We start from the raw sequence: 8,094 nt of genomic DNA on the forward strand, positions 1-8,094 counted from the left end.
CAGTTCTTAAAGTAATGACGGCCTGTTGTTTCTCTTCACTGAGCTGATTGGTTCACATGAACGTGAATTCCACCAGTTGTCAAACGGCGCTGCCAGCTTTGTCCCAGCCTGACTCCTGCACAGCACAACCGATGCTCCCAACCCCATTAAGAAGGCAAGAAATTCCACAATTGGACCCTGACAGGGCCAACCTGAGAGGTGAAAACCATTTCAGGCGATAGCATCATGGAGCTCACTGAGAGAAGGCCAAGGGTTCGCAGCGCTGGCAACAAAGCAGAGGGAGGCTTCTTTGAGGAATCTAAAATATAAAACATATTTATAGTCATTAAACAATTTTTTGTTTGCTACATAATTCCATACATCTCGCGTCATATATTTTATGTTTTCAGTACATATCTACCATGTAGAAAGTAGTAAAAATAAAGAGCAAACACTGATGGTGTGTCCAAACTGTTGACTGGTGGTGTAAATGTAAATTATCTATTTATATGGCCTGTGTCGAGCAGAATGTCCACTGTTCACACATGAATATGTCATGGATTTTAATCTAATTCCTTGAGTCTGTGTGAAATGATCCGATTTCGTGATCGGACCGCTGGTATTCTGGATCTGCAAACCCGGAGACATATTTTTGATTTCTCTATTCAATACCTCCAATAAATGGATCCAAAAATTCCTGTTTTGAGAAGAACGTTCATGATTTGGAGGATGCGCTTCCACGCCGTCTTCATGCAGAGGTACGTGCCTGTTTGTGGCAAGACGTTTGTTTTTTTGGTATTTAAAGGTTAAAATCACAATTGCTGAAAGGTTTCATCCAATCAAACGTTTCTTAACTCAGTTCTTTTGCAAAAAATGTGTCCTTTGTCAGGAGGAAGGACCGTCACCTCGAGACGATTCCTCTTCCTCTTGGGTACCACAAACAACTTGCTTCGAAGGGTAAGAGCTACATTTTTATTTCTATTATGTCCACCGTTTCTCCATGATGTCTCCGTTCTGTTTGTGTTCTGAAAAATATTTGAGGACAAACATACATAACACGCAAACTGGAGTTGCCCATTTTTATTTCCAGTAAGCTCAACATCTTTGGGGAAAACGTTGTCCTGCATCTATTCATCCATGCTTATGTGTGGGTGGCCCTCAGAGGCCACTGGCTAGACCGTGTCACCTTGTGTCACCCGTATTTTTGCAAACAGTCACTGACTCCAGGGAGGAAACACAGAGGGTGTGTGTGTGTGTGTGTGTGTGTGTTGGGTTTATTACGCACGGGGAAGTGACCACGGCTCAGCGGTGGGGGAACCCCAAAGGCAAAGCATCCATGCATTTGAATAATCTACTGCACTAAAACATACATTTGCATATCTGGGTACTTCCAAGTCACTGGGGCACTATGATTCACTTCCCCCTGCCAGAACGTGTTGTTACCAGTATGAAACATGATGGATATTAAGCCTGTTTGAATGCAGGTTCCCTCATGAATCTTTTAGGCTGCTGTGTAATAAGAAAAAAAAACCCCAAACAAAAAAAACACCACGTTCAGACTGCAGAATTACTTTTCTGTTTCATTCAGAGACATCAATGACTGCTGGGAAGTTTCGTCCACAAGGAGAAACCTGACAGGGTTCTAAATTGTGAAGAAGACTGAGACAAGTGTGAATTTAACAATTGCCAGTTAGAGTGTAAAGAGCGGTTGTGTGGTGTGCAGTGAAGCAGCCCTTCCATGCTCTCTGCTTCTCACCCACCTTTCATGAATCCTGTAATGGATACAGCCTCTCAAGGATTTAAGGATGGCTGCGCCGCTCACCTGTTAAAATACAGCTTGTACATACCTTCGCAAAGCAAATGATCTGAGGGTTCGCAGGGATATTTGTAGCAGCATGGTGTCGAACACAAGTGGCACAAAAACTAAATCCGTATTTTGACCTTTTTGGTGACAGCTTTCCGCTGTGTACTCGACACGTTTATTTAATGAATGCGGAGCGTTTGAATCAACAGAGGCAAATCGACACAAAGCAACGGGGATGTAGTCAAGCGCTCACCGCCGAGGTTATTGTGAAGTTTGTCTGGGAAGAAAGCGAGCTACAGAAGAACTACAGAAATGAAAGATGTTAGTCTGCCAGTTTGTCACAAAAAGCAGTGTGCTCCTGTGTGATAGACTGGCAGACCGTGTTAGCTCAGTGTCCTTCGGGACACACAGGCTACTGTTAGAGAGTCACATATTTTTTCTTCCTGTGTGTAGCTCTTCTCATTTTCTGAAGCAGATAGAGAGAGAGAGAGAGAGAGAGAGAGAGAGAGAGAGAGAGAGAGAGAGAGAGGGAGAGAAAAGCATCCGGTCGGGTGTCTTGGAGCGGCTTAAAGTCTTGTTAGGCTGCTTGCGTCTGTGGAGGTTTATGGCCTGTGTCGAGCAGAAAGTCCACAATCAACTATTATGACACGGAGGATCACGAAAAAAAACAGCAGCATTTGAGTGTGTTTCAAGAGCTGCTCAAAACTTCTGTAGTATAAGTACACGGAGTATCAGGACAGTGCTGGAGGTGAAGCCGCGGCACACAGTGGACGGTCAAATCATGTTTAGAGCGTTTCCCAGGTCCGAGAGCAGCGGTACAGGCTGGACAGGACACCGCTGCCCTTGGACTCCTGAGTCAAATGAGGGCAAAACTGCCTTTTTTGAATTGGCATCCGGACACAAACACAACAAATATCAGGATTACACAAAGTATCAGGCTAAAAATATGGAAGGAAAACTGTAAGCGAGGAAATACAAAATATACTATTTGACCAAAATAAGTATAAACACTGGAAGATCAGGACCCGCATGCAGTTGGATGAGTGTGTAGCTCCTCCTGTCCTCATTCTCACGTCTGTATGTATCAGCAAGTCAATGGTCCCCACATAAATTTATCTAAGTAAAGGAACAATGTTTGCCAAGCAATTCATTTTAACATATATGATAATAATATCCTGCATTATTAAATATCTTATTACATATTAAAAAGTATGACACTTTGGTATATATTATGTATGTGTGTGTACTATCATGTATGCATGTATGAGGCGTTTTATGCTATTGTCTCTTTTATCAAACGTTTGCGGTAACCTTCCGGTTCCTCATGCGCAAGAAGAGAACGTGACGAAACAAACAAATGACAAAAAAACAAACAAAAAAAACCCCGCCAAAAAACAAAGAACCAGAGAGTTAAAGTGCGAACCGGGAGAAGCTACAGAAGCTAACGTTAGCGCCAATCATAGCAAAATAATGATGTAGCATCAACAAAGCACCCTCAGAAACTGCAGCGCAACAGGACAGATCTCTATTTCTTTAATTATATGTCCAGTATGTCCTAAACTCCCACAATGCCTTGCATTGCACTGCTGACTTCAAGTTCTGGGTGATGTATTCTGGTGCTGGCAGCTTGTGAGGAATACGGGTGTGCAAGAAAAACTTACAGTGCATCCAAGCGTCAGACCTCCATGTGCTGGTACTTTATAGTGGACAGCGAAGAGTACTCGTCTGCACTCCCCTCCATTATGGGCAGTTAGACTCAGGATTTCAGTCGTTCTGGATGTAATTTTCCTACAAAATATGCAGCAAAGTGGAATGATTACCATCCATAAAATGACTACATTTCATTTTCCTTAACTACAATCTTGCCTCAACATTTGAACAAATACCGAAGAGAAAGGTGCGATTTTTTTTTCACCGCGGGTTTATTAAAATGATCCAGGACTGACATTCTTGCGTGCTGGAAGCCTTCCATACCATTCGACATTCTTTCTTTCCTCAACGTTGTGAGGGCGATTCGCCGGAATTCGCTCTTCTAAGTGGTGGGTGATGAATCCTGGAGTTCCATACAGGTTCATCCCAGTGCTGCTGAAGGCAGGGAGCTCTGTGCAGACCAGCCAAGGTCTTCCACACCAAATAGGCTACAAGTGGTGCGTTGGAGCTTTGCCATGTTGAAACATAGAACTCTCCCTAAACGGATCTTATTAAATAGGCACCACATTATTGCATGCAATCATACAAGCTATTAAAAAGAGAGAGAAAAAAATTACCGTAAATTCCGGACGATAGAGCGCACCGTTATGTAAGCCGCAGATGCTTATTTTAGGGAAAAAATCAACTTTGTTCACGTAAAAGCCGCACCGGTAAGTAAGCCGCGGTGCACGGCGGAAACACCTCGGCCGCCCGTTCTCTGCGTGTTGACCCAGTCTTCCAGAGCGTTTTCAAGTTCGGGCCACCTGCTATTATGACCTCTGAAAGCTTTTGTCGTCTTTTTGCATTGGGTCAGTTCGTCATGTTGCCGCCTCCAGCGTCTCACCATCGATTCGTTTATGCCAAACTTACGTGCCGCAGCTCTGTTTCCATCTTTAACCGCCAGATTGATTGCCTTTAACTTGAAAGCTGCATCATAAGCATTCCTTCTTCTGCTCTCCATCTTGAGGGTGAGTACAAATGACTGAAAATATCGTGTGATGCTCTTTTTACACTGCACCGCGGCATGGACTGGACGGTACTTAGAGAAATTACCATAACATTTGGCCAGGAATTTCCCTAAGTACGGTACTTGGAGCTACCATCAGGAACAAAAGGGAATTACTGCCCGCTGCCCGCTGCCGCTGCCCGCCACACCCCAGGGTGAAGGTAAAATCCTCGTATAAGACGCACCGGAGTATAAGCCGCTGGGCATGAAGCGTCGAAAAAAAGTCGCGGCTTATAGTCCAGAATTTACGGTAAATCTGCTGTCTTATTCTGAATTGGGACATAAAGAAGCCTCTAGAATTGTCCCGCTAATGTGTCCTCTTGAATGAAGTTTTTTTTTTTTTTTTAGGTTCTTCACACTTCTTTCAGTGTGTGAACATAAACACATAATGACTTAAGTGTCTTAAACAGCTAAGAGAAGGGTGAAAAATAAAAATAAATAAAAGCTGTGTTGTCATATCTTGTAAAGCTCATCGCCCACGCAACGCATCGAGTTGCAGCATCGCAGTGTCTGGCAGCAAAACATGATGGGTACCGACTAAGTGTCCGAGGCGGAGGTCAGATGCTGCCAACAGGAGCAGGATGGCGTCTCTTTAAACAGCAAATTTCACCCGGCGCCCCGTTACCGTTGCTTGGATACTGCGTGGATCTAATTAACAGTTTTGAATATCACATGATCTCCCGTTAACCTTTGTTTCCCACACTTAATAACGCTATTAATTCTTATGAGCCACATTCGTCGTTGTAATAGACACTAAAGATAAACTTTAGATTAAAAAAAAAAAACACAAAAAAAAAAACCCGTCTTGAGGAATAGAAGTTCAGTTTGTGGTAGGTCTGCCTTTAGGGGTCATGGACTTCACTGTAGATACCACTCTCCTGCTTGTTGTTTTTCAGATAATAACAGCACATCATTATATAAAATCACCATGGTGCATTATTTCACTTTCTTTTTTCTCCAAACAATAAACCTCCCTTTATATTTCCTGAATGCTGGAATGGTACCCCCGGGACTTGAGCTCTTTCAGTGATTAGGATAGCTGAACTCTCACAGAGTTGGCTCTTTGAATTAAGTCCCCCTCCCCTTTCCAGCGAGCCCCTCACCAGGCTGATCTTGCAGACTAATTGGCCTCTGGGTTGATGTGCAGTGTTTACCAGCAACCCTCTGGGAGCTGGATGAACCGGTAGAGGGGAAGGGGTGCTGCGGCTCCCTTACCATCAGCGCTGGCTAAAGGCATGGACCGCTACTCCTTTTAACGGTCCCCTACAGGGTCTGGTCAGGACCTTGGCTTTACCCAGAAGATAAACTAGAATTTCTTTGGAGTTCCTGTTAGGCAACTTGAAGAAAACAATGGTAGTAAATGCAAGAAAATAAAGTCAAGAGAGGTTTAAGAGTTATATTCATTTCCCCGTGAGGCGGAAAGGTGTGGTAAGTTTTATATATTGTGAGTGAAGAGGAAATCACACGCGGAGAAACAAAGAGACGTTCGTCTATAATCACAACCGTGAGGCTTGAGTCTGTTTTCTATTTTTATGAATAATGTTTGTTTACTGGGTCCAAACTGGAAAATGTCACAACGTGTCAACTGAGACTCGAAGCTTCTTTTCGTGTCGCTTCAGTCACCGGAGTTGTGACGCTCATGCAAGGAAGTCCGTCATAGCCTCTTTTTAAGAGGGGAAGGACTACAACGGCGACTGTTACACTTCTACTGCTTGTGTACATTTAAGTATACAAGACAGGGATGTGAGTGTTAAAATATTTAAAATGTGGCAATTTTAGGGGTGGCGTGGCTCGGAGGTAGAGTGGCTGTCCATTCACCAAAGGTTCGCTGGTTCAATCCTCACTCCCCCCCCGGTGACCATGTCCAAGTGTCCTTGAGCAAGATACTGAACCCCTAACTGCTCCTGATGGCCTTGCGACGGACTGGAGACCTGCCTCTCGCCCAATGTCCCAATGTCAGCTGGGACAGGCTCCACCCCCCCCCCCACACACACACACACACACAACCCTTAATGGATAGGCGGTGTAGAAAATGGATGGATGGGTGGGTGGAAATGTAGCCATTTTATCTATGACACTTTAAAACTGAGTTTGCAGAGTTTACGTTGAGCTGTTAGTCAAAGCGTCATGCTGGTTAGCTTAGCTGTCTCTGCCCAGGGGAGCTCACATCCCTGACAGTTTAACCACTGCAGAGACGTCCACGCTGTCACGGTCTACTGTGCCCTCTCCTGCTCTGCCACTCAGTCACACCCTCAACAGCTTACAGCCTTCACCCGCTGCTCTCACCTGCTCGCTGCCTCTTTTCAAGCCAGTATATATGCAGCTTCACTCCGCTCACTCTTTGCCAGATTGCCTTCACTCTCATTCCCCTCTGCCATACTCCTTGAGCCAGTCGAGAGCTGTCGGACTACTACCTGCTCACGAGCCCCACACACCCCACTCCTTACCTGCCATACTCACCTGAATCCAGTCCTCTGCTGCCATCCTCTGGTTGGTTGTGTACCAGCTTAAACCTGCTGAATAAAGACTGTTTGTTTGAGAGCCAAAACCTGGTTCATTTGTGCTGCGATTGGGTCATACCTGTTAAACACACACACACACACACACACACACACGAGTCCTTCGTCTCACTCTTTATGTCTTCGCGTTGGTTTCACATGTAATTTAACAAACTTCATGTTTAGTGTGAACTCAGCTTCATTCAGACTGTAACGCGAGCGATTTTTTTTTTAGCTAGCTAAGCTAACAGGAGCTGTTCTCTAGTTAGCGTTCCATGCTGTGTATTTAAATTTTACTTTCTACTCTGCTATTTTCCTCTTACGCTACCCTCCTGTTGCTACACCCCCACTGAACACCCTCTTCTCCCTACTCATTTTTACCATCTCCTTTCCTATCCTCCTTTAGCTCCTGTTACATCATCTTGCTAGCATGTCGCTGCGGCACAGGACCAGCTAGCATCGACATGTCTGAACTTACTGTTTCTGGATTGTCTATGATTAATTCTCACATGCAGTAAAAGTCAATCACCCTGCTCACAAACACTTGGTATCCATTATTTTCAGTCACTATTTGTTTTTTTTATAACGAATCATAAATCATGAGGAAATTTCTCACAAAAAAAATTTAGGGAGATGCTTGCTTTGTCTCAGTGCTGTTTCCTCCCACAAGTCCTTGCAGATGTCTTGACCCGGTTCACGGGTCACGGTCGGGGGACGGAACAGTGATCCCTTGTGCGCGAGCCAAGAGTCACAAGTGAGCTGTTTGTACCAAAATATAGAGCAGATTCATCCAGTGCTCACTAGACATCTCAAAAGTACAAAGATGAAAAGAAAAACATGAAGGGAAAAACTTTAGGAATGAAAATCCAACAACAAATGAGACACAAATCCAACTCGTCTATTTTTATAATGTACTCATATTTAGTGGAGAAACCTGCCCCTTTCAGCTTGAACTTGCTGTTAGGTCAATATTCGAGAACGATAATGTTACGACAAACGAATGTTAATTTAACCGATAACAGCAATAACAACATTTCATTTAATTACACAATCACAAACCATTTAGAGTTTAGCCAAACCAATAATTTTACCAGAGGGAAAAAAAAAAATACCCAGAA

General features: G+C 44.0%; 1 long non-coding RNA gene across 2 annotated transcripts; it reads right to left on the reverse strand.

Annotated features, from left to right (window-relative positions):
- Positions 1 to 1,058: 1,058 nt before the first annotated feature.
- Positions 1,059 to 7,087, reverse strand: LOC147241431 (uncharacterized). 2 transcript variants are annotated; one of them, XR_015110868.1, is made up of 3 exons: positions 6,939 to 7,087; positions 3,445 to 3,571; positions 1,059 to 2,392 (listed from the first exon to the last, which is right to left on the reverse strand). It is a non-coding gene; the product is annotated as an uncharacterized LOC147241431 (long non-coding RNA). The 2 variants fall into 2 exon arrangements; XR_015110869.1 differs by lacking the exon at positions 6,939 to 7,087 and adding an exon at positions 6,765 to 6,871.
- Positions 7,088 to 8,094: the final 1,007 nt, after the last annotated feature.

The sequence above is a fragment of the Aulostomus chinensis genome, chromosome 21 (genome assembly GCF_037954235.1).
Source record: "Aulostomus chinensis isolate RoL2024-O1b breed Wild chromosome 21, RoL_Achi_v1.0, whole genome shotgun sequence".
Taxonomy (NCBI): domain Eukaryota; kingdom Metazoa; phylum Chordata; class Actinopteri; order Syngnathiformes; family Aulostomidae; genus Aulostomus; species Aulostomus chinensis.